General features: G+C 37.2%; 1 long non-coding RNA gene across 2 annotated transcripts; it reads right to left on the bottom strand.

Moving 5' to 3' along the window:
- Positions 1 to 1,169: 1,169 nt before the first annotated feature.
- On the bottom strand, positions 1,170 to 25,764 carry LOC145478904 (uncharacterized). 2 transcript variants are annotated; one of them, XR_014048341.1, is made up of 5 exons: positions 24,173 to 25,764; positions 13,501 to 13,707; positions 9,346 to 9,540; positions 7,991 to 8,087; positions 1,170 to 6,918 (listed from the first exon to the last, which is right to left on the bottom strand). It is a non-coding gene; the product is annotated as an uncharacterized LOC145478904 (long non-coding RNA). The 2 variants fall into 2 exon arrangements; XR_014048342.1 differs by lacking the exon at positions 13,501 to 13,707.
- Between the last annotated feature and the right edge of the window lie 1,954 nt (positions 25,765 to 27,718).

The raw sequence follows: 27,718 nt of genomic DNA, 5'->3' as shown, positions 1-27,718 counted from the left end.
CTGACCTCCGACCAAACCTCCGACCGACCGTCATTCCACAAACTTCACCAAAGAGCACAAGCTGCTGAAAGTCTCTCATCTGTGAAGCTACCGATGTCAGGTATCTCTTTTTAATTTGGATGAAAGAAATTGGCCGATTTATATAACAAAAAAGTTAAGTTTTGTTTTAAAAATAAAAATACTGCAAAAGGTTTTAGTTAATTATGCTTATTCAGCTTGTTTGCTTGTTGTCCTATTTCATATCACGTGACGTAACCCTGGAGAGTTGTTCATTCATAAGCAAATCAAATTCCCGTGCGAATGAATGAATAATGAGAAAGACAATTTTCCAGAGAACATCCGTGATCTGGAACGAGCAATTAACGAACGAAGCTGAGCGAGTCTTGTTATTTGAAAGCTTAAACAAGCTAGAGGTTTAGTCCGAATCGCTGCTGAAAGAAATTGGATGAAAGAAATTGGCCGATTTATATAACGAAAAAAGGTCAAGTTTTGTTTTAAAAATAAAAATATTTCAAAAGGTTTTAGTTACTTATGCTTAATCAGCTTGTTTGCTTGTTGTCCTATTTCATATCACGTGACGTAACCCTGGAGAGTTGTTTATTCATAAGCAAATCAAATTCCCGTGCGAATGAATGAATAATTAGAAAGACAATTCTCCAGAGAACATCCGTGATCTGAAACGAACAATTAACAAACGAAACTGAGCGGGTCTTGTTTTTATTTGAAAACTAAAACAAGCTTGAAGTTTAGTCCGAATCGCTGCTAACATTAGATATATTGTGTTTAAATTAAATATTTATTCGCGCAAAGATTTAAAACTAGAAAATTGTTGACTAATAAATTTGGTCGCGACTTCTTTTCTTTTTTAATTTGGCCAAGTTTTGACTTGAAATGGTTCAAAAATCGAACTTCACTCGTTAATTTCCATTGTAGATTTTTAAAATATTTTTTGTTTGTTAATCAAAAATTCCCATTACGAGAGATTGCAGCATCCTTCGCATCTCTGACTTCTCTGCTCACGCAATGTCTCTCCTCACTTTGTAGAGGAGCACTGCGTGACAATCCGAAGAACTCTGAATTTTGGTGGAAAAATAGATTTAACCCATGAAAAAATTGAGCCTACCTAAAAAAGTTTCACCCCCTCAAGTTTTAGTGTCGTTACAAAAAAAAAGGATATTTCAGTTTGAATAAAGAAATGCTACATTGACTTATATATTTATATAAATGTATATCTATAATATAAATTGTTTTGAATTCCTGTTTGATTAGTTAGGTTAGTTAGAAATTGAATTACTGGGAACTAAAATGCTTAAAATAATGATCAATGCAAGATGTTTCAGAATTACCCTTCATCAACAGACTAATTAACTGTTAAACGTTATGTCGCCGACTTACTTAACAGTTAACCAGCCTACCGACGAAGAATTATTCTCAAACACCAATTACATAATTATTTTGGTTCTAAGAAATAGCCAATTGACAAATAAGAATAACTATTAAACACTCCACACCCTTAAGGAAGACTAGGCACAAGCTGTCAGCACAAGAATTTCTAAGATTGCTTTGTTAACTAGCATGAGTTGTGATTGCTTGGTTACCAAGGCAACCATTGACCCAGTCACAACTCCTGTTGGTTACCAAGGCAATCCCAGAGAGCCACGTACCAAAAGCTGGTGCTTAGACTCCCTAAAGTTTGTGGAGTGCCAACCTAATGATAGTAATTTTTGGAATATCAGAGAATTATCTTATAAGTTAAATGAAATTGAAAACAGGGAATGAAAATAATTTGGTTGTTTCAAATTCCTTAAAAGGGAGAATGAAAATTTAAGAAAATGCTTAGAAAGAATTGTTTTGAAAAAGATGTGTTATGTTTAGAATCAGGCCTCCAGGATTATATTTTAGTATTCTTAAGTTTAAGTTTATTTAACGAACCTAGAAAAAAAGAGAAAACCTGACCTAGTAGCAACTCAATCAGAGAGACCCCCAGTGACTCAGCTCAATTTGATGTCATTTGTAAAAATCCAATCAGGTCAGACCGATGAAATTCAGTGATCTCCTCTGTCTATGCTTTCTCTAGAGATGCACCTTCCTTGAGCTCCACAATTCAGCACTCCTGTTTTACGTCCTTGGTTGTGGAACATTTCCTGACACATTGACTGCAAACAAGCATCTTGCTGGGCCGAAATTGATGGTGTGGTATTGTGACAAACTATGTGAAACCCTAAAGACATGTAAAGCAAACTCTCACCTTCCTTCACACTGTCCACCCCACTTGAGAGCAAATGGCCAAATCTTCCAAGTGCCCAACTATCCCCGGCTTGGATTACAGGATCAGATAAAGTTTCCCAGGATTCCTCAGTTGGAATATTTCAGAGGACATCAGAAACACACACCTTCTCAAAGACAGAGCTTCCGCAACCCAGAAGGGACGTGACTGACTAGATTTAAATATGACCAATCTTTGGTCATGATGTGTGTGCCACCTTCTGTCCTGGAATTAAATAAGAACCTAACAACTTAATTAGTAGATACATGCAAGCTCATTAGCATTATAACTAAAGTAATGAAGGAAAAATGGCTGTTTCTTGGTGATGCATGTCCAGAAAAAAAAGAAACAAGTTTGGAACCTTAAGCTAGACTGTGAGCGTGTGTGTTTAGGGTGCCAAGCAAAAAATGCCTTGAAGCCTAAAACAGAAAACAGTAGAAAAAAATCCCTATATTTTGTAGAGGAAATGAATCAAAGAAAAAGTTTAAAGGAGGCCTAAAGGAGCCTTCAAAATATGATGACTTGCAACACCAAGAAAGAACCAAGCAATCTGTGCAAATAAAATTAAAATGAAAAATAGGTTCATCAACAGTCTGCATTATGAAAGTAATATTATTAACACTGTGATCATTTTTTATGAGGCTCGGCAAAAGGTTTGTTTATATACTTGTGGGAAAGCATCAAGGTGCTGTTTGTAAATTAAAGTAAAATAACAGGAAACAAAAGAAAAAGCAATATAACTAAAGTTTAAAATGCAGACTGCTGATCTTACATGCACTTTGTCTAATCTTAATATTAAATATTACCATTAGCCAGGAATAGTTGAATCAAAATTTGAGAAATTGAAATGGAATGAAAAATTAATGAGACTTTGGTAAACAAAAATAGCCCAATTCTGAAAAAAAAATCCTATGTGACAAAAAAATGGTTTTAAATTCTTCAGTGAGATTGCCACTCAAACTTTTCTGCAATCAAGTACTGTCATATTTTGTGGCTGAAGGCATATAACATTTGCAAATTAATGAACATTTCAAGGGTAAGTCTTGAAAATAATAAATTCAGTCAAGAAGGTAAATATGGTGGAGTAGACACAACAAGACTATCATCGCACCTAGCTAGTCGTTGTAAGTTTTGTTGCACTTGAAAATAAGTACTATTTTTGGGCTTGCATGATTTCCGTTTGGGCTAATGAGCTTGCAGATCTTCCTAATATGTACACTGACTAAATTAAACTAATATAAACAAAGGAAGCATTCATAATTACTGGTATAAATATAGTGTCAAATAACTATACGAAAAATTGATAACATTGCCATAACAAAGCTGTTGAATTTTGTGGTAGCCTCATAGTAAATAGATGTCATTTTGCACCCCACTTGAAGTCGTTATGACAACTGAACATGGAATGCCAAATGGAAACTGTGTACCCAGGCCAAATTATGGAGATGAAATAATTCTAATCCAAACTGATATAAATTGAAAATAAAAAATATTTGTGCAACTATCTTGAGATTATTATATTTATAATATTAAATGCTTCCCTTGTTTATGAATTAAACAGCCACCATCAAGTTGCCAGGCACTTAATTTTAAAATGAAAAAAAAAAAAAAGAAAAAAAAATTGAAAAAGGAAATTATTTTTGAATCACTGCCTGTCTATTTGAAAGCAACAAGTCAATGGCTTATAAACTAAATACAAATTTTAACAAAACATATTAAAAAAAAACATTATTTTAAGATTTATGGAAGCTACAGTAGGTAATATGTTTGCATGGCAGCATGATGTTGATTGTTGTTAGAGTTCATTAGTTAAATATCGATTCTAACAAAATACACTTAAAGTAATAAGAATTGAAGAATTTGCTGACTAAATTCTAAGAGTTTTCCGAATCCCTGATAGTAAATTTATCTTAGCTTGTAATGAAACAAACTCTATGGCAAAGGCAGAATGGTGAAAAACTGGGTGTCCTGAACATGTGCTGACTGTGCTTAGGCCCTCTACTCTCAAAATTTCAGTCAGGCTAAGGATGAAACCTTAGTTAGTATGTGCCCAAAAGATAAAAGTTGCTTATATGCAGCAGTTACCATTAACCTGGCTAATCCTGTTTGTTTTCCCTGCTTTGTTCAGCATAAATGTGCAAATTTTGAAATTTGAGACATGTATTTTTCTTTAAGTGTAATTTTGTTCAATGCCAAACCTCAAAGGAAATAATTTAACTGTACCTTATATGTGTTCTAGTGTTTTGTAAATAGTATGAATTTTGGAATTGAAGAAATAAACTCTGAAATTTTGTTGAACATTATCTGTTGTTGTTAATCTTTGTTTAATCCTTTAAACCCCAGAAATGATCAAGAACAAGTTTCTCCTCACAGAATGAACCAGACATAAAGAGAATTGACCAAATGATCATGCATCACAAGAAAATTTGTCTTAGTTTGTTTCTAAAACATGATCAATCAGTTACTATTGGAAAGATGTGGAGAGAAGACAAGATAATTTCTATGCTGATATTATAATAACAATTATGGCTTTTAAATGGATATGCGCTATACTGGTTTGTTTCTTTATGATTAATTCCTGAAATTGTTTTACAACTTTTGGTCAACTTTTCTAAACAATTTTAAAATTCTTGAGACTTTGTCTAGGAGAAACTGTACTTCACACATCTAGACAAAGGATGAAAAAAAAACCACTGCTCAAGGGAATCTTGTGCTTGAACCTTCAACCTTAACTCAAATGGAACAAACAAGTGCGAGAATAGAATTAATTGTTAAATGGATTCAAATCAGCCAAATGGAATGGGTTTCATGATCAACTGGTTCAGATTGGATTCAGAGATCTTTGCTGCAACATGTAGTTCTCTCAATAATATGCATCCAAAAAAGTACATAAAATTGGTCATGAAAAAGATGGTGGCTGGTCAATGTAAAGTGAGTTATTGTCTGCCCTATGATGTATTCCCTTGGGATGCAGATTACGATATTTGACTACTTCCTGCTAACCTTCATTGCCAGATGAAGGCTACAGTATGTAGACTAGCAGTAAGAGTAAAAGCATTGCAATCTACATCCCATTAGGGACCACATCATGAAACACACAACACCTTGAATAATTTATTTCATCTCAATTTAATCTATAAAGCAACCTGGAGTGAGAACTACATACAGTAACAGAGATCTCTGCTTCCAATCAATGAACCAATTAATCCCATGCAGTGACAGCTAGGATGGTTTTGTTACAAAAAAGGGACTTGTCTGAACAATGGTGGCACACACATCTACATATAATAATTATAATATTATCTGACTCAATGCAAATCTTTGCATTGGTATGTGGTTTGTGCAGTTTCTGTAGTCTGTCGAGCAGTTTCGGTGATCATGGTTAAGTCAGAATCTTAGTCCGTAGTATTCTAGCAGTATTGTACACTGAAGTGCCGGAGTCAGGCTCAAATGTTAGGTTTGTTGAAGTCATGATAAGTCAATTTTCACGTGTAAGTAGTAATAGTTGTCAGTGTCAGATGTTGCATGCATGTCATGCGTAGTCTCAATCCATGTACGTTGTATAATGTTCGTCAAATTTGTGTTGGTTTTGTCTACAACTAATTAAAAGTTTGTTGGTCAGTTGGTTTGTTGAGGTTGTGAATACGTCATGAATCTTGTAGGGTGTAAAGTTGTCAGTGTCAGATGTTGTGTAGTTCTAATCCATCTATTGTTAGACAGTCAAGTTTGTGTTGGTTCTGTTTGAAGTTAATTAAAAGTTTGTTGGTTGCTTTGTTGAGGTCATGAATACATCATCTGTAAGGTGGATGTAATTATTGGTTTGGATCTCAGTATCAATACATCTATTGCAGTTAGTGAAGTTTGTTTTGGTTCTGTTTGAAGTTAAAGTTTGTTGGTTTGTTTGTTGAAATCATAAATACATGTACAATTCAACTGTACAGTGTAAGTAGTTGTCAGTGTCGGATGTTGTCTAGTTTTAGTCCATCTATTGTTAGGTCAAGTCTGTGTTGGTTCTGTTTGAAGTTATAGTTTGTTAAGGCCATGAATAGGTGATTTGTAAGGTTTTAGTGTCAGATGTTCTCAGTTTCAATCCATCTATTGCTAGTCAAGTTTCTGTTGGTTCTGTTTGAAGTTAATGTATTGTTGATTGCTTTGTCAAGGTCATGAAAAAGTCAATTGTTGGGTGAAAGGCAAGACGTTGTTGGTATCGGTTCACAGTTGTGTGTTTCAGTAAGTTGTAGTGAAGTCAGCATCAATCAGGTCAACTGACATACCCCAAACCAAAGCAAGGTGTTGGCCAAGAGTTTATTATGAAAATCTAGTTGAAGACTATCACACTAAAGAAATAATCAACTAACCTGAACAGGGGTTGTGGAACAACAGCTGGGTGAAAAACCTCCCCGTACGTCCACTTGCCCCTAGGAGGAAAACCCCGGGCCAGCTGTACCCCATGTCCAAAGGCCTCCCGGGCTGGGCCATATAGATACACAATAAAACAGACAAACTACTAATAACAAAGCATCTTGTTGTCTTGTCTTGGTAGCCAATCTTTAAGCATCCTCTTCAATTTGTGTCTCCAGGTGTGTTGCCCATTAATTTTCTTGTCTCTCCAAGTCCATGCTGTCTTGTGACAATCTCTGCTGTCCAGCATCCTGTGACAAAGCAAGCAATTAAATGATAAGTTATTGTGGGAATCCAATCTAAAGCTTTAGACAACAGATATTTTTACCAGTTTTTTGGTTTTAGGGTGGCTTCCTATACAGTAGTTTTACAATCGTACTCAAACTTAGGACAAAAGCTCAAGTAATCAGTGCACACTCAAAGGAAAACATCAGTATTTTTGAAATTTTATGACATCAACATGAGCACAAAAACCACAACTGACAGTGAATTTTCTCTTGTTTCCCACAGTGAAATTCCGTAAAATTTGGCAGACTACCGTAATAAATCGTTTACTTTAGTTGGAGCTTGTTTTTCAGCAAAATCTATCTGACTGGTTTTTCTGCAGTGGTAAAAGACGTAAATATGCAAAAATCTAGAAAACTGCCAGTACAAACCCTACTTTTTTGTATTTAAAATTCGTATCCCGTCGTATTCAATGTACTGTAAAAATTTTGGAAATTTTCACTGAAGGAAATTCAAGAAAATCATAAAAATAATAAAGCCATAAAAACAGCAAACAACGCATTTGTTTGGGCATTTATAATTCAACATTAAAAGTAAAGATTTTACAAGAGATGATTCATAGTAAATCAACATATCATCATTGCTTACTACATTTAATAAGTTTGAGAGGACTGGGTGTAAAAACGAAAGCAAAAACAGCATTCAAAACATAACACTTGCATGTGCAACATGATAAATGATTCCCCTTTGGAGCCACCTTTAACTCTCATTTTGTTTAATGGTGACATTGCGATTACAATTTATTATATAAAATATAAATTACTTAATATTCAATTTCATTTGATTCACTATTAATTACATGATTGTGTATCTAGTTTTAATGACTGCCTTGGTCAGACTGTACATAGCTTAGTTCAACATAACCACTTGCCATCCAGGTTTGTCTACTGTCTGTTTAAACTTATCAGACTACAGTACTGTATACTGGCCATCCATTGTTGACTACACTGTATATAATGAACTCGACTTTCAGAAAAGATTCTTGATTATGACCTGACACATGATCCACAGTAACTGTGTACATTTACATATATTTACCTGATTGGTCAAGGTTTGAATGTTCTGGGTTTGCCCACTGTCCATCCAGGTTTGTCCACTGTCTTTCCAGATACCTCTACTGTCCATCCATTGTTGACTATGAAATGACACATTAAGAAAAGATTTTGATTATGAGCTTGCACAGTGAAATATTTTGATTACTTGATTTTGACTTTTTCATAACATCTAATTGCTGTATTTTTAACCAGCCAATCAAAACATGTATGGGAACTGTTGAGGGCAGAGATGTTTAATTGTCAAATTAACCATTCACTCTCGTAGGAATTTCAAAAGTCTCAAGCTGGAAACATCTGAAACCAGTGGCACGTTGTTGCAGTTTGATTGGCCTTTGAAATGAAAGCTATGAAGTTGTCAAACAGATGTCAATTGAAAAACTAATAAAAAAAAATTCCTAGGTGGCAGTGGTAAAGCACATAGCACTGTACTAAAGTTCTGTGCACATTATACAACTAACAGAGATTTAGAACAGGGAACTTTCCCAAAGGTGAACCTGAGGAAGTTCTCAATGGTTTCTGTTTATAATTAGCTTTTCAACAATCAACACTTGATGTTACAAACTACTTTTTAGCCTTATTGATCATTCCAACTTTGAATGCAATCTCCACATCATAATTTTTTGTTACCTTTGCCAGATTGTTTGAGAAGTCTGACTTAGACAACGAGGGCAAGGACTGGGGGAGTGGGAGAGAGGAGGAATGCCTGATATAAGAACTCCCTTTTTTCTTTCTTTCTTTTTTTTTTTTTTTTTCAAATTATCCCATCAAAAAATAACCATGGCAGTTGAAAACAAGGACATATTAACAAGTGCTTTGAGAGATTTAAATCTTGCCAGCGTAAGTAAATTTAGGCTTTCCTACAGGAATTTACATTGCCAGTTTTTTCTAATTGGAGAGCATACAGCATTGACAGTCACTGACAGTCTATAAAATTAAATTACAGTACAAGGAATTTGGTGGATGTTAGGTGAAGAGTCTAATTCTTAAAGCAGGCATTCCTTCCCACTGTTCCTCACAATTTTGGCCTTGCCTAATCCTTCCCTGTAACCACTTCGCTGTTTACAGTCCTGCAACACATCTCTCGCCTCAATGTCCTTTACCGAAAAGCTGAAAAGTTTGGAGTGTCATATCCAAGCATTGTATGCACAGTACGTATTTACCTGGTCAGTCAATGAGACTGGATTTGCTTCTTCCAGTTAAGCTACTGTACCCATAATATTATTTAAATCAGTCCTGGATACCCTTCCCTTGTTTGAAAATTTGAGATTTGAACCCAAGACCCGGTCTGACTTCAGATGAGATGATCAAATTCCTAGCATTGTCTAGTATAGTATTTACCTGGTTAGCCAAGGTGACAGATTTAGTTTCTTCCAGTTGCAACTGTTGCCATATACCGCTACAGCAGTCCCCTGTTTTTTGGTCTGGCTCTCCACCATTTCAGTCTTTAGCATCCAGTTCCAGTCTACCTTCTTTCCTTATCTTCTTTTCCTAATGACTTATTAATCCACATCAATCCAGCTCTTTCTTGAGTGGCTGATAAAGAAAGAAAATTGTACATGATTGTGTACATTTAACATCTGAAGTCAAGCAATTACTGTTTAAAATAGCACTACCCTCTCCTGTTCACCCATGACTTCACACCAAATGTTCCTCTAATTTACCACTAAATTCACCACATTTTCTGTAGTCTATACTCTTAAAAACAGTAGTCTGACCATACTGTACTAAGTTTGTAAAATATCCAAAACTCTGCTGTGAAACCACCCACTTTGTCTGTAGGTTTCCTCAACCTTTTACCTGTTACCTATCTTCTTCGTGCCATGTGGCACATAAGGCCTCAACACAATCCCGCCAACCAGCTCTGTCAGCCGCTGCGATTTGTACCTCACTCCAGTTCTTCCATCCAGCTTTTTCCCTTTCTGTCTCTGCTGTCTTCCCCCATGTTGTCTTTGGTCTACCCCGTTTTCGCCACCTTTCTGGGGTCCAGGTTAATGCAGTTCTGCAGTCATTATTTGGTTCTTTCCTCATGATGTGACCGATGAATTTCCATCTTCTCTTTCGCATGCCCTCACTGAGGTTTTCAATCTCAGCCATCTTCAGGACTTCTTTGTATGTAATTCTTTCTTGCCAGCGTATCTTAAATATCTGTCTAAGACATCTGCTTTGGAAGACGTCGATTTTATTCTCATCACTTTTATTCATTTTCCACATCTCGCAGCCATACATCAAGACTGGCTTTACCACTGTCTTATATAGCCTGACTTTGGTTCATCGACTGATGCTGTTGCTACTCCAGATCTTTTTCAATTTCAAGAATACCCCCCTCGCTTTGACTACTCTGTTGTGGATGTCTTCAGTGCCTCCGCCCTCTTTGGAAACCGTAGCTCCCAAGTACACAAATCTATCAACATCTTCTATTCCTCGTCCATTCACCTCCACCACATCGTTGTTCCTCGAATTTATTTGCAGTAGTTTACATTTATCTACATTGACTTTCAGTCCCACCCTTTCTGCTTCATGCGCCAACTTATCGGTCTTAGTCTGAATGTGCTGCCTGGTTGATGATAAAAGGGCTATATCATCTGCAAAGTCGAGATCCTCGAGTTTTGTGGTGAACTTCCATCTTATCCTGGTGTTCCCCTCTTGCAATGTATTTCTCACTACCCAGTCAACGACTAGTAGGAATAGTAAACCTGACATGTTACAGCCTTGTTTCACTCCGGTTTTGATCTTGAACCACTCTGTTGTGTTGTGTCCATCCACTACTGTGCATTCAAAGTCAGCATAGAGCGCTTTCACCATGTTGATTATCTTGGATGGTATGCTGTAGCTTCTCATAATCAATGATAGACTATCCCTGTGGACTGAATCGAATGCTTTCTCGAAATCTATGAAGTTAACGTACAGTGACGACTGCCACTCTATTGACTGTTCGATGATACTTCTCAATATGAAAATTTGCTCAGTAGTTCCTCTACCTGGTCAAAAACCTGCTTGTTCCTTTCTGAGTTTCGACTCTACTCCGGTTCGTATCCTGTCAATCACAATTCTTCCCATGACTTTACTGACAACTGACAGCAGCGTAATTCCACGCCAGTTTTTACATTCCTTCAGATTACCTTTTTTCGTTAGTTTGACAATCAGTCCTTTTCTCCATTTTCTTGGTGTCTTCTCGTCTCTCCACACTATGTCTATGATCTCCTTGACTTTAGTGGTAGCATAGTCAACATCAGCTTTGAGCAGCTCTGCTTGTATGTTGTCAATTCCCGGCGCTTTTTCATTCTTCAGATGCCCTATTGCCTTCCTTACCTCACCTCTACTGGGTTCAGATGTATCAATTTCTTCTATTTCATCCGGCAGTTCTATCTCCATTTCACTTACTGGATTACTAGGGTTCTCTCTATTTAGTACTTCAGAGAAGTGCTCCAACCATCGTTTGGTTTTACTTTCTTTATCATTAAGGATCTTGCCGTTTTTGTCCATTACTGCGGCACTCTGCCTTGGCCTTTCGTTGCTTAATACTTTGGTCAGCGTATAAAGTGTTTTCATATGTTGTTGTTTGGCCGCATTTTCAGCTTCTTCTGCCATCTCTTCAGTCCATCTTCTTTTATCCACCCTAACCTGTCTTTTAATTTCCCTATCCTTCTGTCGGTATTCATCTTGCCATCTCTGCTTTAGTCTCGCTGATCTTGCACTGATTAACTTCTGTTTGATGACTTTCCTTTGGTCTATCAGAGCCCAGGTTTCCTGACTCAACCATGGCTTGTTTTTCTTTTTCTTGTACCCTAGTAACTCTTCTGCCGTTTTTACATAAGCTTTCTCCAATATCTCACTTTTCCTTTCCACTTGGTCTCCTTCTTCTTCTCTTCCATCATTCATTAGCTCTTCCACTGCTAGTGCCTGGAATCTGTTTTTCAGCTGTATGTTGAACCTTCTATGTATGTCATTGTTTTGGAGTTTGTGTGTGTCAAACTTTTTTTGGGTACTCTTTGTCACCGGTGCTCTTTTGAGCTTTAATCTGATGGTTGATCGTACAAGGTAATGGTCGCTGGCCACATCTGCTGACCTCATGGCCCTGGTATCTAACACTGATGTTCTAAATTTTCTGTTAACTAGAGTGTGATCTATCTGATTTTTTGTTCTTCCATCGGGCAACACCCAGGTTTGCTTGTGAATTTCCTTGTGAGGAAATACTGTTCCAGTGATAACCATTTCATTAAAATCACAGAATTCTTTCAGTCTTTCTCCATTATCATTAACCGTGCCCAGTCCGTGTTGTCCCATTACTCTTCCAAGGCCGTTGACAAGGTTACCCACCTTTGCATACATGTCTCCAATGATGATTAACATATCATGTTTGTGTACCTGCTCAGCTACTTCTTGTAGTTTCCCGTAGAAGTCTTCTTTTGTTACCTCGTCAGCATCGTTGGTTGGCGCATACGTGTGTATCATTGTAAGCTTGACAAACTTGGAGTAGAATCTTGCCTTTGTTGCCTCTGGTGTCATCATTATTGCCACGCCTTGCATGAGTTGATCATCATCTCGACCTGAGTACAGTACTGTTTCACCTGAACTCAATTTCATTCTACCTGCTCCTATCCATCGGCACTCACTTATTCCCATAATTTGGATCTTCATCTGATTCATCACTCTCGCAACTTGTGTGGACTTTCCTGCAGTAAACATTGTTCTCACATTCCAGTTCCCTATTCTAATCTGAGTCCGTGGGGTCATTAGTGGTTTGTTCAGCTCCTGAGCATCCTCTCGGCTTTGGCTCAAGGGCGTCATACTTTGCCTACCTAAGCAAGGTACCACATTGGCCCCAAGAGAAGGTTGCCTTCGAGTGTTTAAGGTTTCTGTAATCTGCTTTGTTTTAAGGGGGCGGGTGATTGACCCACCGCCCAACCCCCAACCTGGAGGACCAGGGGCTGTTCTTTGTCTGGTCTCTACCCCTCGACCAATCTGGCATGGTTAAACCTGCCAGGGACTAGAGTCCCAGCCAGCACAGCTCTTAGGGTCATTGAGACACCCAAGCCTCACCACCACTACAAGGTGACAGCCCAAGGTGAAGCTCAACCTGTACATAATATTATTCAGTGTTGGAAACTACATTTTGATATCACTTGCCATTCGGGCCAGTGTCTCTAAAAATGCACTTGCTGGTGTAATTTTCACTCACCCAGAAAGATGCGTCCCCTCCCAGTAAAAAAAAAAACATCTCTGCAACGATTCACAAACAAACATTTTTCAGGCATCTCGTAATCAGGGATGCCCAGTTTGCCATTTTGTGTTGAGCTTTCTTGTTCTCAGGCCCATTTGGCCCTTTTCAGGATTCAGGACTAACTTTACTGGGAGAGGTATAGACTGACGTAAGTTATTTTTTCCCTCTGTAACAGCATACATATACATGTATGGCAGAATCTGATCCTCTTGATAACCCCCACCCCTGCTTGAAAATTCAGATGAGATAATCAATTCCAGTATAGTATTTACCTGGTCAGGCAAGGAGACTGATTTCGCTTCTTCCAGTTGCAGCTGTTGCCATTTACATGTAAAACAATCCCAAGTCTGTCTTTTTTCGGTCTAGATCTGTCTCTTCACCCCGTCAGTTTCAAACATCCTTCCTTCCTTCCTTCTTTCCTTGTCTTCTTTTCCAAATGACTTATTCATCCACATCAATCCAGCTCTTCCTCAAGTAGCCTGACAAAAGAAGAAAATTGTACACAATAAATTTTATCTTCCATCCGAAATCAAACAATTACTGTTAAAATAGTACATGTACATCCCTCTCCTGTTCACCCGGGGGGGGGGGGGGGGGGGCACTTCCTATAAATTGGCTAATGGGGATGTGCTGCTGGATGGGGTCGCATTTTCGCAACTGGACTGACTATAATGGGGTCGCCTTTTCAAGCATTTTTTATAGGGTGACTAGAATGGGGTCACACTTTTCCGGGATTTTGAGACTAAGAAAATTCTGGCAAGTTGTGATTTATAAACGGAAAGATTTGCTGAAAAAAAAATGTTACTGTATTTATTGCTGTTGTTTAATATTTGACAAACGGTTCCCATTACATTTCCGGCCTTGAAGTCAGTAAGCATTAACCAGTTGAACAATAGTCCAGAACAAAGTCCACATTTGTGTTACGGTATTTAATTGCTATTCTGCGTCCATCGAAGTGAAGATAACTTGGATCTTCTTTTGCTGTAATAAGCGTTTGATCTCCTTTGCTTGGGACTAGTTTGCTTTATCCACATCAAAAATGCTATTATAATGTCAGTGCTAGTGTAATGTTACCGTTAAAGAAGAATGTTTGCATTTCAACTATTTATGACGGTATGTTTGTTGAAGTGTTCTTCATTCAGTTTATTAATTGTGTCAACTCATTTTAGAACGACTTAGTTAAAAGGATTTATACGGCAGATGCAAAAACAGAAAGTGACTAAGTTGGGGTCGTGAAAATTACATTTACCCAAAAGTGACTAAGATGGGGTCTATAATTGGCCATAGAATATGACTATAATGGGGTAGGGGTTCTGAGAGACCAGCGGCACATACCCACCAAAGATTGACCCAAGTACCCCCCCCCCCCCCCCCCCGGGCTGTTCACCCAGGACTTCACACCAAATTAATGTTCCCCATAATTCACTACTGAATTTACCACATTTTCTATAGTCTACACTCTGACTTACAAACAACAGACCATAATGATTCCATAAAATATTCGAAACTGCCCTGTGAAACCACACACATTATCTGCGGTTCTCCTCAACCTTTCAAGTTACTACTCTATCTTTGGTCTCTAAGAGACCATTAATACCCAAATAAATAAATGTACAATAATTGTAATTTAGAGAAAACCTGTAAATTCCATGTTGCTATTAAAGAAACTAAGGGACTTTTACAAGGTAGGGTGTGATATTGAAGCCCCAAAAGCATTTGTTAGAGATAAGAAACCTTTTACAGTGCAGCTCAGATATATCTGAACCAAAATATATGTGTAATTCAGGTCAGCCCAATACACATATATGCGTATGCATATATGCACATACGCGAAAACAGCATATACGCGTATGTCTGATTAGTATGTTTGAGCATAGTTAGTATGGTAACTATGGTTTGAGCTAACCTTTTATTTTTTTCTTTTCTTAACAGGTCATTGTTGTTTTCAATGGCTTGACAGCTTGCCACAGAGCATATAGTATATGCACATATGCCTTCAGACTAGATTTACAGTGCAGCTCAGATACAAGCGAACTACCCATATGCACATTATACAAGCGTATTTTGTGTATACACGTATGTCAATACACACACATATGCGCGTATATACGAGCACACATGCGCGTATATACACTCGTATACGTCTCTTTGTTATGCATTCCCATAAGTTTCTTTATGTGAAGCATTGTTGGTCAAACAAAGGACATTATATTTCTGGGAATGAAAAAGGCTTCAAAGCAAAATTTCATATTGTTAAAACGTCATACCAATCAATGAAAGATATCATATTTCAAGTTTTCGATCACTTCGCAAATTCCCCAACAAACTACCGTTTATTAACACTTGCTTGATCTTAAGCTACCAAAAATGGGAAGAAAATTGAAACAGTTGCCTGAACTCCCTATCTTAACACGTGAACTTAACGTTTTTACAGGTAAAGATCTGTATTTCGGCACATATTGGCAAGTTGTTTTCAAAATGTTTATCATCTGAATTAAGCATTCTGAAGATCCTAGTCGCAAAAATGACATGATATTTGACACAGATCATTCATTCAAATGGTGAAATACCCTTTCCTTGACGAAAAAATTGTTTATCAAAGTTTCTATGGTGCACCGCTCAATACATTTAGTTTAGTTATTTTTTCTTCAAGGTTCTGTGTTTTGGCACCCATCGGCAAGTCGTTTGCAAAGTGTTTATTGTCTGAACCGTTCTGAAGATCCTTGTTGAAAAAATGATATCTCCAGTTTTATTTGACGGAAATCATTCACTCAAACAGTAACATGCTCTTTCTTTAGCTACTAAGAATTGTTTACCAAAGTTTCTATGGCGCGCTGCTCACGTTTAGTTATTGTTTTTCTTCAAGGAAAAGTTCTGAGTTTAGACACACATCGGCAAGTCAGCAGGTTTCTTTTGCAGGTCACAGGTCACAATCAAAAAGCACTCAGTAAAACTCTTGATGTAAGAATTACCCGAGATTCCCAAGAGGTTTATAGATGTTTCCATGCAACAAACCCCATGGCAACTAAAAATGTTTTGCTGTATAATTTTAATGAAAAAATTGCTAGGGGTGGTATATGTACGAAATGGGTTGAAATGTAGCTTTCAGACATGTAGTGTTACATATATGTTATTGTAATAAGATAATTCATTATGATAGCAAATTGAACTGTTTTATTTCTATCTTTTTTTGAAATCTTTACAACGGGTATGTACTAAACAGAAACAAGAGGGTCCCCTATACCTCTTCTGAAAACAATTTCATGCATAAGTTATTGGCCTTTTCATGCATAAGTTACTGGCCTTTTCATGCATCACGAAAAATTTGAAAAACAGCTTCACGTTCACAGTAAAAAGCAAACAGTCACGTTTCATGTAAAAATGCAAAGGCTAAATCATGTGTCATAAAAATACAAATTCTATCCAAATTTCGCAAAACATACAGAACCCTCCATTTTGATGCCTCAAAATGCCGTGTGTGACACATCGTGACAGACTAGATTCTAGGTCCTCCTGGTTCACTGTCAACATCAGTGTAAGCCTCTTTCATTTTCATATTATATTGAAAGGCTACAAAGAATTTATGTTTTCAACAGAAATAAGTCTTGGCTTTCTTTGGATCAATTTTTTTTTATTTCAGTGCCACAGCTGATTTCCCTTATGCTTTTTTTTCTTTTTTTTTTTTTCAGAAAAGAGCTGTTATAGTTACACTTGGGATGCACTTCTATGCATCTGTTTTATGACGTTTTGGTATTTTTTTGGTGCCCTGTGCCCTCTGACCTGTGACCTGCAAAAGAAACCTGCCGTCGGCAAGTCACTTGCGAGATGTTTATTGTTTGAACCGTTCTGAAGACCTTGTCAAAAAAATGATATCTCCGGTTATCTTTGACACAAACCATTCATTCAAACGGTAAAATGCTCTTTCTTTGGCCAAAATAATTGTTTATCACAGTTTTACTGGCACGTCGCTCACATTTAGTTATTTTTTCTTCAAGGAAAAGTTCTGTGTTTCAGCATGTGTCAGCAAGTTGCTTGTGAGATGTTTGAAGCATTCCAAAGACCTTGTCGAGAGAACGATATCTCTGGTATCTGACACAAACCGTTCATTCAAATAGTAAAATACTCTTTCCCTGACGAAAGAATTGTTTATCGAAGTTTCTATGGTGCGCCGCTCACATTATTTTGTTATTTCCAGGAAAAGTTGTGTGTTTCAGCACACGTTTCCAAGTCGCATGCTTGGACCGTGTTTACTTTGTGTCGAAAAAAAGTTATCTTTCGGTTGTGTTGTTTGCTCTATAAAGATGGGATTGTTGAAGCGTGTATCCCCGGCTCTATTAGACAAAAAAAAAAACAGTAAATTTTTTATTTAACGGCAGAATACTCTCTCTTTTAATTAATATTCAGTCAAGTGCCCAATTGCAAAATGTTAGTTTCAGCTAACATTTTGCTGATACATGTATGTCATCTCTGGGCTAGAGTGGTGCATGTACATAGTCATTAAAACATGATCATGAAGAACTTTACATATTTTTGCAAGTTTCTTCGACATTCATAAAAGAAGATTCACAAGATTACAACAATAATAAGAATAATAATGATGATGATGATGATAACCACTTTATTTAAGCGTCGATGTATTTAGCACTAATGTGCTAATTGGGGACACTAAATAAATAAACAAATATTTCAAATGAAATAGTTTTGTAGCACAGCTGGAAAGCTGTGTCTCAAGTCTCTTTTTCAAATTATCAAAAGGCTTGAAACACTACCAGTTTTTTGGTCCTTGTGACCACATTTTTGTAATTTTATTTGATTCTCACCAACAATCACTTTTACTCTAACCAAAGTTAGTAAAATGCGATCCATGTTTCATATGAACTTGCCAATTTTTTCCAAGAAATGTCTGCCAGGGGACAAGCAGCTCCTTTCAATTGTGTAACATCAAAATGGACTATTGTATTTTCAACTTGGCAGCTATGTTCAAGTACTCGTTAACTTTTTAACAATTTCAAGGTTTTAAATTCAAGTAGGGTTAAACATCCTCTTGTTCACCTACTCAAGAATTTTATGACTTCATTATCTTTTTTCCAAAGTGTTTCCTTGAAACTTCAGAAATACATGTATGGGAGACTTTGTCGATTTGTAGACAGCCTAAAGCCTTTGCACACTAATAGCTCATAGTATATGATACCTCAGCCAATCAGATTGCAGCATACATCCATAAGTGTACAAGTAGAATTCTAAGTATACATGTGTAAAATAGAACAAAAAATCTCTTGAAATAATTAACAGACCCAAAAATACGCAAGTTGATGGAAATTTATGACCTCAAAGTATAGTATTGTCAGTTTGAAATTTAAAACAATAACTTCACTTCCCTGTACCTTTTACAATCCACCATAGGAAAAAAGATGGCGGCTGTAGATTTTACCACAACGCCTTGTGAACCTAACACAGCCTAAAAGGTACAAAGAAGGCCAAATTTTTACAATATGCTACAGAAAGATGAAAGTTTCAAATTAGGACAAGTAAGTCTTACAAAGGTCTGAGTTACCATAGACACGAAATGAGGCCATAACCCATTTTACATAAGACCGAAGAATAACTTACCATCAGGGATAAATTTCGAAATACATGTAAGACGTGGGGATCTTGGACTTGAGATAGTTGTCTTAACGATGGCAAAATTTAAAAAAAAATCTATAAGTCAGAACATTTTCAAGCAAATTATGAGTGAAGTTTCAAGGAGTCAAAATACAACTAGTGAGACAATCCCAGATAGTGCAGAGTGTAATATACGGCTCTGGCATATAGTAGTCACACAGGTCCTCACCCCTGCCATTCTCCTCCTTGGCAGTCAGCTATGCCTTTAGCCCTTGCAGAATATCATAAAGAATAGAGACTTGACAAGACATAATCTAAACAGTGTGTATGTTTTATGTATGTATTTTCATCCAAGGCCCCAGAACTTACAATTACTGTTTGTGAAGACGGCTTTGAATTTTACTGTGGTGTTCGGTTTATGTGTTCTCGAAGTAGCAAACATGAAAATTTTACTTTTTATACCAATGTTTGTAACTTCAAGTTGATACTTTTGTTTTCATCACAAAGGTATACAACTCAATACCCTTGTTTTCTCAGAAACATAGGGGCAATGTGCTTTTTTTTCACTGCAGGAGATAAATGGTAGATAGTTAAATATCTTATGAAAAAATGGAAGAAGAAAGATTTTGTCTTATTCAAATTGCTAATGAAATTTCAGTGATAAACGAGAACTAAATCTAATTATCAAATAGTCACGTTGACTCACAGAATAGCATGTTCTTATTCTGTGATATTAACATTACGACTACTTCAAAATTAATACACAATGATATCAATTAATACTATTATTATTATTATTATTATTATTATTATTATTATTATTAAGGCTTCGTAGCAGCACAAAGTAAGATATTGCTTTGATGAGCCACACAATGTTTTTGAAGTTCATTTTTCAATGAAGACAATACATGTTTCGGATGAGATATCATCCATTGTCAGTTGTACAGTGAGAAATAGAATGAAAATATGCCATAAATAGTATAACAAAGTGAGATATTAACAAGAATAACAATAAGGATGAAGGCGTGAACCAAAAAAAAGGTAAACTATTTAAGCTAAGAAAGGAGACTCAATAAACGTTTACTATTACAATTATTATTATTATTATAATTATTATTATTATTATTATATTATTATCACCATTAAGGAGAAGTAATACGTTTCCACTCTTTATTTGCAATTGAACCTTGGCTTAAGCACAATAGTTTGACAACCGCAGATGACATTTCTTGAGCCAAGCTAGGGTGATTCAAAAAGACCTCAGTCACAGCGGCACTGTTTGCACTAAAAAGGGAGAACTGACGATAACCGAAATATAACTGCTATCCCCAGTAAAAACAAGAGTGTGGTATCATACGACATACAAAAAACCACTAAGATCTGTACTCGAGAAACTTAGTTTATCACATTAACGATGCTTGAATGCATGCGTTTTACATGTTATGTTCTACCACAAGGAAAATCACTCAACATTCCATTATAATCCTGCATGAAATGTATCTTTCCCCTAATGTATAGTTGACACTTACGCTGACTAATTTGAGCATGCATTTCGAACAATTATAAATTGTTTATTTTCTTTAAAGAATAGTACCACAAGGATACCAAGAGATTTTTGGAAACATAAAAATATATATATAGTTTTGCAATGTTATGAAGGGAGTAGCGTGAGCATTAGACATTTTATGTAGTGCACACAAGTGCCTTTCCCACCACACCCCCTAACCACAAGGCCAATTAATTAATTGAATTGAATTAATTAAAGAAACATTAAAGTTTACATCTTACAGCATTAGCACTTTAGTAGACAGCAGCCCCCTAAACCATCCAAATGCTGCACTCTGCACTAAAAACAAAGCTGTTTTTAAATGTTATTGCAAACTATGTCCACAACACTTGACTAAATGGTTTTCTGGTCTTAAATGAATCTTATAACATCTAATACCTGGAGTGAAAATCTCAGAGAAATCACTCTGTTTGACTTTCAGAAACATTGGCTTAAATATCATCTGGTGTGGGGTGTTATTTTGCTTTTTATATAAAAGAATTAAATTGGGTAGGAATTAAAAAACACTGATAAATATTTTTTTGACTTGGTCCTCAATGAGATTAATCCATATTCAATGTAATCCCAAAGTTTCAAATGAATTGATACATTTTACATAAGGCTGCTAATTTTCAGCCTCAACTCAGGAAGATATTGTGCTGATTTTCACTCGTGTTGCTTGTTGTCTTTATTATAATTGTCTTTTGTCTCGAATCACCATGCTATTGTTCATTTCTGTACGTCATGAATTAATAAAACGTGCGATTGCTCTCCGGCGAGCTAGCAGTACAATAAAACTATATGTCTTGATAATGTTTATGCTAAACATAAACAAGACATTCAGCATAGTGATTCTCCATTTGCATGCACCGCTTACCCTCCGTGTGACTGTGTTAACGTGATATGAGTGAAAGTGTGACATGTTTGTTGCTATGGTAACTCAGATCCTGGTGAAATGTACCCCATTTGAAACTTTCACCTTTCTCTAGCACACCAGTAACATTTGATTTTCTATTGGATTGATAATAGTGGTGCTCTAGTCGCTCAAAGTTGAACGGTACTGTTAGCCAAAAATCCAATTGAGCCACCTAACAAAACATAGGCACGCAAGGCATGCAAGAACTATTTTTTTGTGAATTAAAAGCTCCTGGATCTAGCAGAACTCAGTGGACTCTTCTTAACAGTCATGATTATCATTTCACCTTAGGATATGGAATTTATATCATATCAAGCCTGCTTTTATCAAGGTTTGACTTTAACAGTTGATAAGTGGCTTTGTTTATTAGAACTACATGGAGCTGTTACCAGCAAGGCAGCTAAACATCATGCAGTCTGTAATAGTAGCTAACGATAAACGACAGATTGGTGTTGATTCTGGATAATTTTTCTGACTCATTTTATCACAAGAACCAATTATATTATAACATCATCATGCAATAGTATGGTCTCATTCTGTTGCCAGGAATGATCATATATATATTTTTTTTTCGGTTTTGATTTTCCACGAAACCACTTTAAATTAACATTGATTTCAAAACCAGTTTAAACAAGATATATTTGAGGGTAAAGAGCATTACCTAATTGAAGACTTGAAACAACCTGACACATGAAAAACCGTATACATTTTACAAGAAGCCGTGAAATCTGTAGACTTTAGGAAGTTTCCTTGTCCCATTACCCTTCTCAACACCTGAGGGCCTTTTTGGCGACAAAAAGTCATTTACAGAAAGGCGTTAGTTTACCTCTTTGAACTCCGCAAGGAATCTGTTTCAAAATGAAAGAACCAACTGTGTCACCTCAAAGTCTAATCTAACTAATTCACAGTTTAACTTGCCGCCATGGAGTCTTCAGGAATATTTGAAGAGTTTCTATAAAACAAACTTTAAGAAAATCTCTGCTAAAAATTTCCATTTCTAAGAATTGCCATTAATGCAAGATATTAAAATGCCACTGAAGAGACTAAAACAAATGACTTCCAAACATTTATATCAAGTCTGGGCATGCCGCAATTGGCTTCTTGTTTGTTTATTCTGACTGTGTTAACAAGATTCACTGATTTATCAGTTTAAATTCAAACTACTTGTGCGTGAAAAACAAGTGTCAAGTTACCATTTGAAACTAACAAATAAGAATATCCCGTACCATTTACCTGTGACAAAAACAAATTTCTCCAGTTAAACTCCAGCAGTGGCCTCATTCAGAGTAACCCACCTCAAATGAGTATCTCAGTATCGATTTCAAGAAACGTTTTAACCAGAATACAGTATTACTCAGTAAACAGGGCTTCTTAATTGAGACTTGTATTCACAAATAATGCAAATGATATCGATGGGAACTGACCTGGCAAATACCATCACAGACAAAAGCCCCCTTACCATAACAAGTGTACTTTACTCTAAAAGCAATCGTTCCTCTAGGAATCAGCAAGTTGTCAAGCAGGTAAGACTAGTTTTATTCGAAATTTCAAGTAATGCAAAAAGCAAAGCCTTGATGACATGCGAGTCTGTATGATTCCTCGGCTGATTATCGAATTATGAAATCTTTTGAAACCCATTTACAGAGTCCTCGGCTTCACCAATGTAAATGTAGCATCGGAAATGTCGGAATAAGGCCAATACAAGAATACCTGTTTCTGTTTATAGAAAAACAAAGATGGCCGTTCTAAAATCTGGATGAAATCTTCACAAACAAGATTCGCCTTTACAAGCGGCAATCTGATTGGTTTTTTATAGTAGCCCCTTTCTGATTGGTGTGGCATACATACATCTCTCACTCACTCATTCACTCACTCACACACTCACTCACTCGTTCACACATCCATTGACCCGCTCATAACATACCCTGGACCCGTTGACTAAGAGGTTTTTTTTTTTTTTTCACAAAAAAATAACCCCAAAATTCTCGTTTTGCACAAAGGGATATGAGCACAGAACCCAGAAAAAAATTACTATTAACAAAACAACATGTTCATAGTGTATTTGAAATTTATAAAGGAATACAAGAGTTTTACAAAAGTTCAAATTTACCACGTGCAAAATAAAAATATATGCAAACTAGATGGAAATCCTCTGTGTCTTAAAAAATACTTTTTGCACCTTTTATATTTTTCAATTACAACTTCTAGCACCTTTAGTATTGTCTAAGAGGATTTCTAAGAGATTGGGATTTCGTTTTGTAAGCTTATAACCTCGAACAAAGGCCAGTCTTGGATACTTTTCAGGGGCACCCAACGGATCGTTTCGGTAAATTATCTGTTCGGAAGGCCTTTAATCCCCTCTGATTTTCTTGAGAGAATTGGCACCTCGAACTTTCGTGATATGAGAAATTTAATGTCTGTTGTTTTCGGACTGTTGAAAATGTCGTTTTGAGTACCGAAAAAAGGTCAGCTATCATTTTCGGAAAGGCGATAAGACCTAAGGTTTTCGGGAAATGGACAAAAAAGCCCTAATAAATTCGAGAATACTCAAGTTCCCCTAGAATATCCGAACAGATAAAATTTTTTTGGTGCAACCTAAAATTAACCTACAGAGCTTTAAAAGTACTCCAGATAGCCTAAAACAGCATCTAACAGCATTAGAGAGAAAACGGTCGTTGGGTGCCCCTGACTTTTTGCTAAAAACAACGGCGGGCACGTGCGAGAGGTACTGAGAATTTGAATTTGCCGCTGTATAAATTATAAAAGCTCAACACAGTAAAATTCAACCAACTTCAATACTTACTTGGGCAATAGCAATGGAAAAACACCAGTAGAAAAACTAATTTTCGTAAACAGCAGCTTTTAGTTTTAAACTTACCTTTAGTAACAGTTTTGTAGAATAATTTGCCAATAAGTTGTCAGTAAGCGGCACAAAGGTGGTCTTCACTTCAGTGTTCTGTAGCCGTCACAGCTACTTTCTTTACACCCAAATCCAGCTAAACGAGGAAAATATGCTTCAATAGGAAACTGATGCCATAGATGCCCTATTAATCGTGGTATTGGCACCAAAATAAGTTTATAATCCTCTTGTCGCCATGTTTGGATTCTCTTTCGTTACCAGTGTCTTCCGCGTCACGGGAAAACAAGTGACGTCACGAAAACTTTTTGCGGGAAAGACGGTTTGACGAGGGAACTTACGCGGGATCACTTTACCATCTCGCGTTACGCCGCGTGAATTTATTTCTCCTGTTTCCGTCTTTCCAGGTACAAATATCATAAATGAATTTCTTCCCCTTTCAATTTCCAACGTGGCGGCAGTGAGGTGGACGAGGGGGCACCCTGTCGAGCCAATTTCCCGATTATGGCTCCGCCTGCGAGTATACAACGACTGTCAAACATGTCAAAGGGTGTAGTTTCGGGTTGGCCTGTTTGAAATAGATACAAATTATGTCCATTTAGTGAGGAAGTGTCTAATCAGCGCGGGTCGGGTAAACAGCGAAGGTTGTGGGTATACAGCGTGGGTCGCGGCACTCGCGGGTAACGCAAAAAATAATCATGAGCAAAAAACCTGAAATAAACGTTTTGATAGACCAATAAGGGGTGATCGTTGGTAGACCTATATTCAATAACATTTTTAAAACACCTGTTCCTTTGGCTGACTCTCGTGACCCATATTATGTTTATAAATTAAATGACCGGCGCGGTAATCCTGACAAGCTGTCATTCGTTTCTTATCGATAATGATGAAAAAGTAGCTTCTTCTAAGAAACATACCCAATTCAAGTCTAGAGTGCAAAACCATACCCTATTTAGGACCAAAATAGCCAAAATAGATACCCTATTTATGACCAAAACAGCTGAAAAGCCATACCTTTTAGGACCGCACATACCAATGTAATCCATATAGGGGAGTACCCCCGGGGGTTACCGACATGGCGGGGTCAAATATGGAAGATTTGCGACAGTCATTTGGTCCCCATGCTCTGACTTGCGAATTTCATTTCAAAGATTGTCGGAACCGGCAGGCTCGAAAGTTAAGAGAAGAAGACAGAATATATTTTAAACTGAACTGTGCAATCGTCTTTTAGAGCTGAGACTGAAAGCCTGTTTCACACAACAAGGCCCAGGAAGACTCAGAGAATTTCACTGAAGAGGACAGCGATCGAAAATATTTACACAGGTAGGTGGAATGACGGCACAAAAGAAACTATATATTTCGAGCATTTGTATCGTTACTTATGACATGTTACTTTTTGAGTTATTTATTTTCAAACTTCTGGTATAGTGCTGAGTTACTGTTTTAGAAGTATACCAATTAATAAAGAAGAGATTAAAGACTTAGAAGTACTCCGAAAATGAATCAACCGGAGAGATATCTTGCAATATAATAATGACTTTGTAATATAAAAAATATCTTTGTAATATAACAATGAATGGAGGAAATAATGAAACAACAAAACAAACAATAAAACAAGCGGAAACAATTCACGCCAGCTGTGAAAAGAGACCGTGTGAACAAGTCCCTTTTCGATGTAGCTCATGGTGATGCCCAAGACAACGTACAGCTGGTGGTAGAATATAAGGCACTTTAAAATGGCAACAGCAAGGGAGGTAATGGTTCTTCCCTGAAACAAAGACAAGACAAAGCGACAAGAAGTCAACTAAAAAGGGCGAAAGGCCTCGGAGAGGACCTCAGTCGAGAAGATCCAAGGGACGAGGATAAGGCTGGCTGGCTTCTCTGGCTGAGAAGAGACGCCAGAAACCAGCATGCACAGATTGAAAAAGAAAAAGAAAAGAGGAACTGTGCCAAGATGTCGAGCATGTAGAAATTTGCAAAATGAAGGAGAGTTAACAAGTACTTCCCATACGGTCAAATTTTGTAGCCGAAACTGTTCTATTTTTGCCCGAGCGCGACCTGTGTCAACAGCATACCCTCTTAGACTTATTTACAACCCCTGGTAGTATTGTGGCTGACAAATTATCAGTAACAGAATCCACGATAAATGAGTTAAAAGAGGATGGCTTACCAATAGAATAGCCTCTTAACTCAAACTTGTTAACTCAAAACTTGGTTGGAATTTACCAAGTTAACTTTATTTGTACTGTTTACTTTAAATTGTTAATCGCGCAAACACCAACCCCGTTCACGAATCCACAACAGTTCCATTTGTTGGGCTAGCTTCTGTTCAAAGAAGCTTTCTTAGAAGGATCCTTAATTCAACGTTAACGTTAAACACGGCCGACGCGTGCCTGTGTTTTATAACTGAAAAGAAGGTCTTCTAAACCAAGGCAATTAGTGCTAGATTTCTTATTATTTTGTACATCATTGGGTTGTTTGTAATAATTACTTTGATTTATTGCCACTCACTTTAGTCTGAATAGTTCAGCCGATGGGACATCCTGGGAACGCTTTACCTTCGTAGCAGCGTTTTCTGGTTTGTGAGAGAGCTTAAAGGCCTTTAATTTTGGAAAGAAAACACGTTTTTAGCGGAGCTCCACCAAGCCGCCAGGCCGCCAAGCGGAGCCCCATACTTCTATAAGGAAAGAAAAGGAAACCCATGAGTTGTTTTTCTCATCGTTATCATGGCTAGCGGTGTTGTTCGTGGGCGCGTACGCACGATGGCGGCGGCGACGGAGTCGCGCAAGATGGCGACCATACTCCAATAATAGGTTGACAAGGACATGTAGCCTTGGTTTACCGTGCATGTACTTCTTTGGGTCTTCTTTGATATTGGACATCCATGCTATGATCAATTGACACCTGTTAAAACAAGGTATCCGCTGACCAGCATCACTTGCCCATATCGCGGGCTCAAGTTTAGAAGACAAACAATAGACTGCAAGGCTGATACTATGTGAAAAACGTTTCGAGACACCAACATGACAAGAACCGATAAAGTAGGATCGCAACAGTGGACAGCTGTTTCGCCCTTCTCGGGGCTCGTCAGCACTGTGTAGCGAGGATATGTAACGCCAGCCCAACAGTCAACGCACATAAATTGCAAAATGACCCGTTTACTATATCAAGTTCCGTACTCTGAACTACGCCCCGAAACACGCGTTGCCACATCACGTGTTTCGGGGCGCAAGGAGACAAAGTGTCAAGATTGGTGTCTCGAAAAGTAAAAGAATAAATGTGGTTGGACAATGCCACCCTAAACATTTAAACATTCAACCGCATGGCCAGTACCATGCTTTAAAAACGTAGCGTATCGGATATGAAAAGACCTACGGTCCGAAAATACATAAATGAGAAACCAGAAACTGCAAGGGACCGCATACGATAAACGCTGCCAACGTGGGATCTACATGAGGCTGCATGTCATCAGATCTCATGTAGATCCTACGTTGGCAGCGTTTATCGTATGCGTTCCCTTGCAGTTTCTGGTTTCTCAAGTATAGACCTCATCAAGGTCACATGCTT

The sequence above is a fragment of the Orbicella franksi genome, chromosome 2, assembly GCF_964199315.1.
Source record: "Orbicella franksi chromosome 2, jaOrbFran1.1, whole genome shotgun sequence".
Classification (NCBI taxonomy): domain Eukaryota; kingdom Metazoa; phylum Cnidaria; class Anthozoa; order Scleractinia; family Merulinidae; genus Orbicella; species Orbicella franksi.
This window is presented reverse-complemented; position numbering and strand designations above follow the sequence as displayed.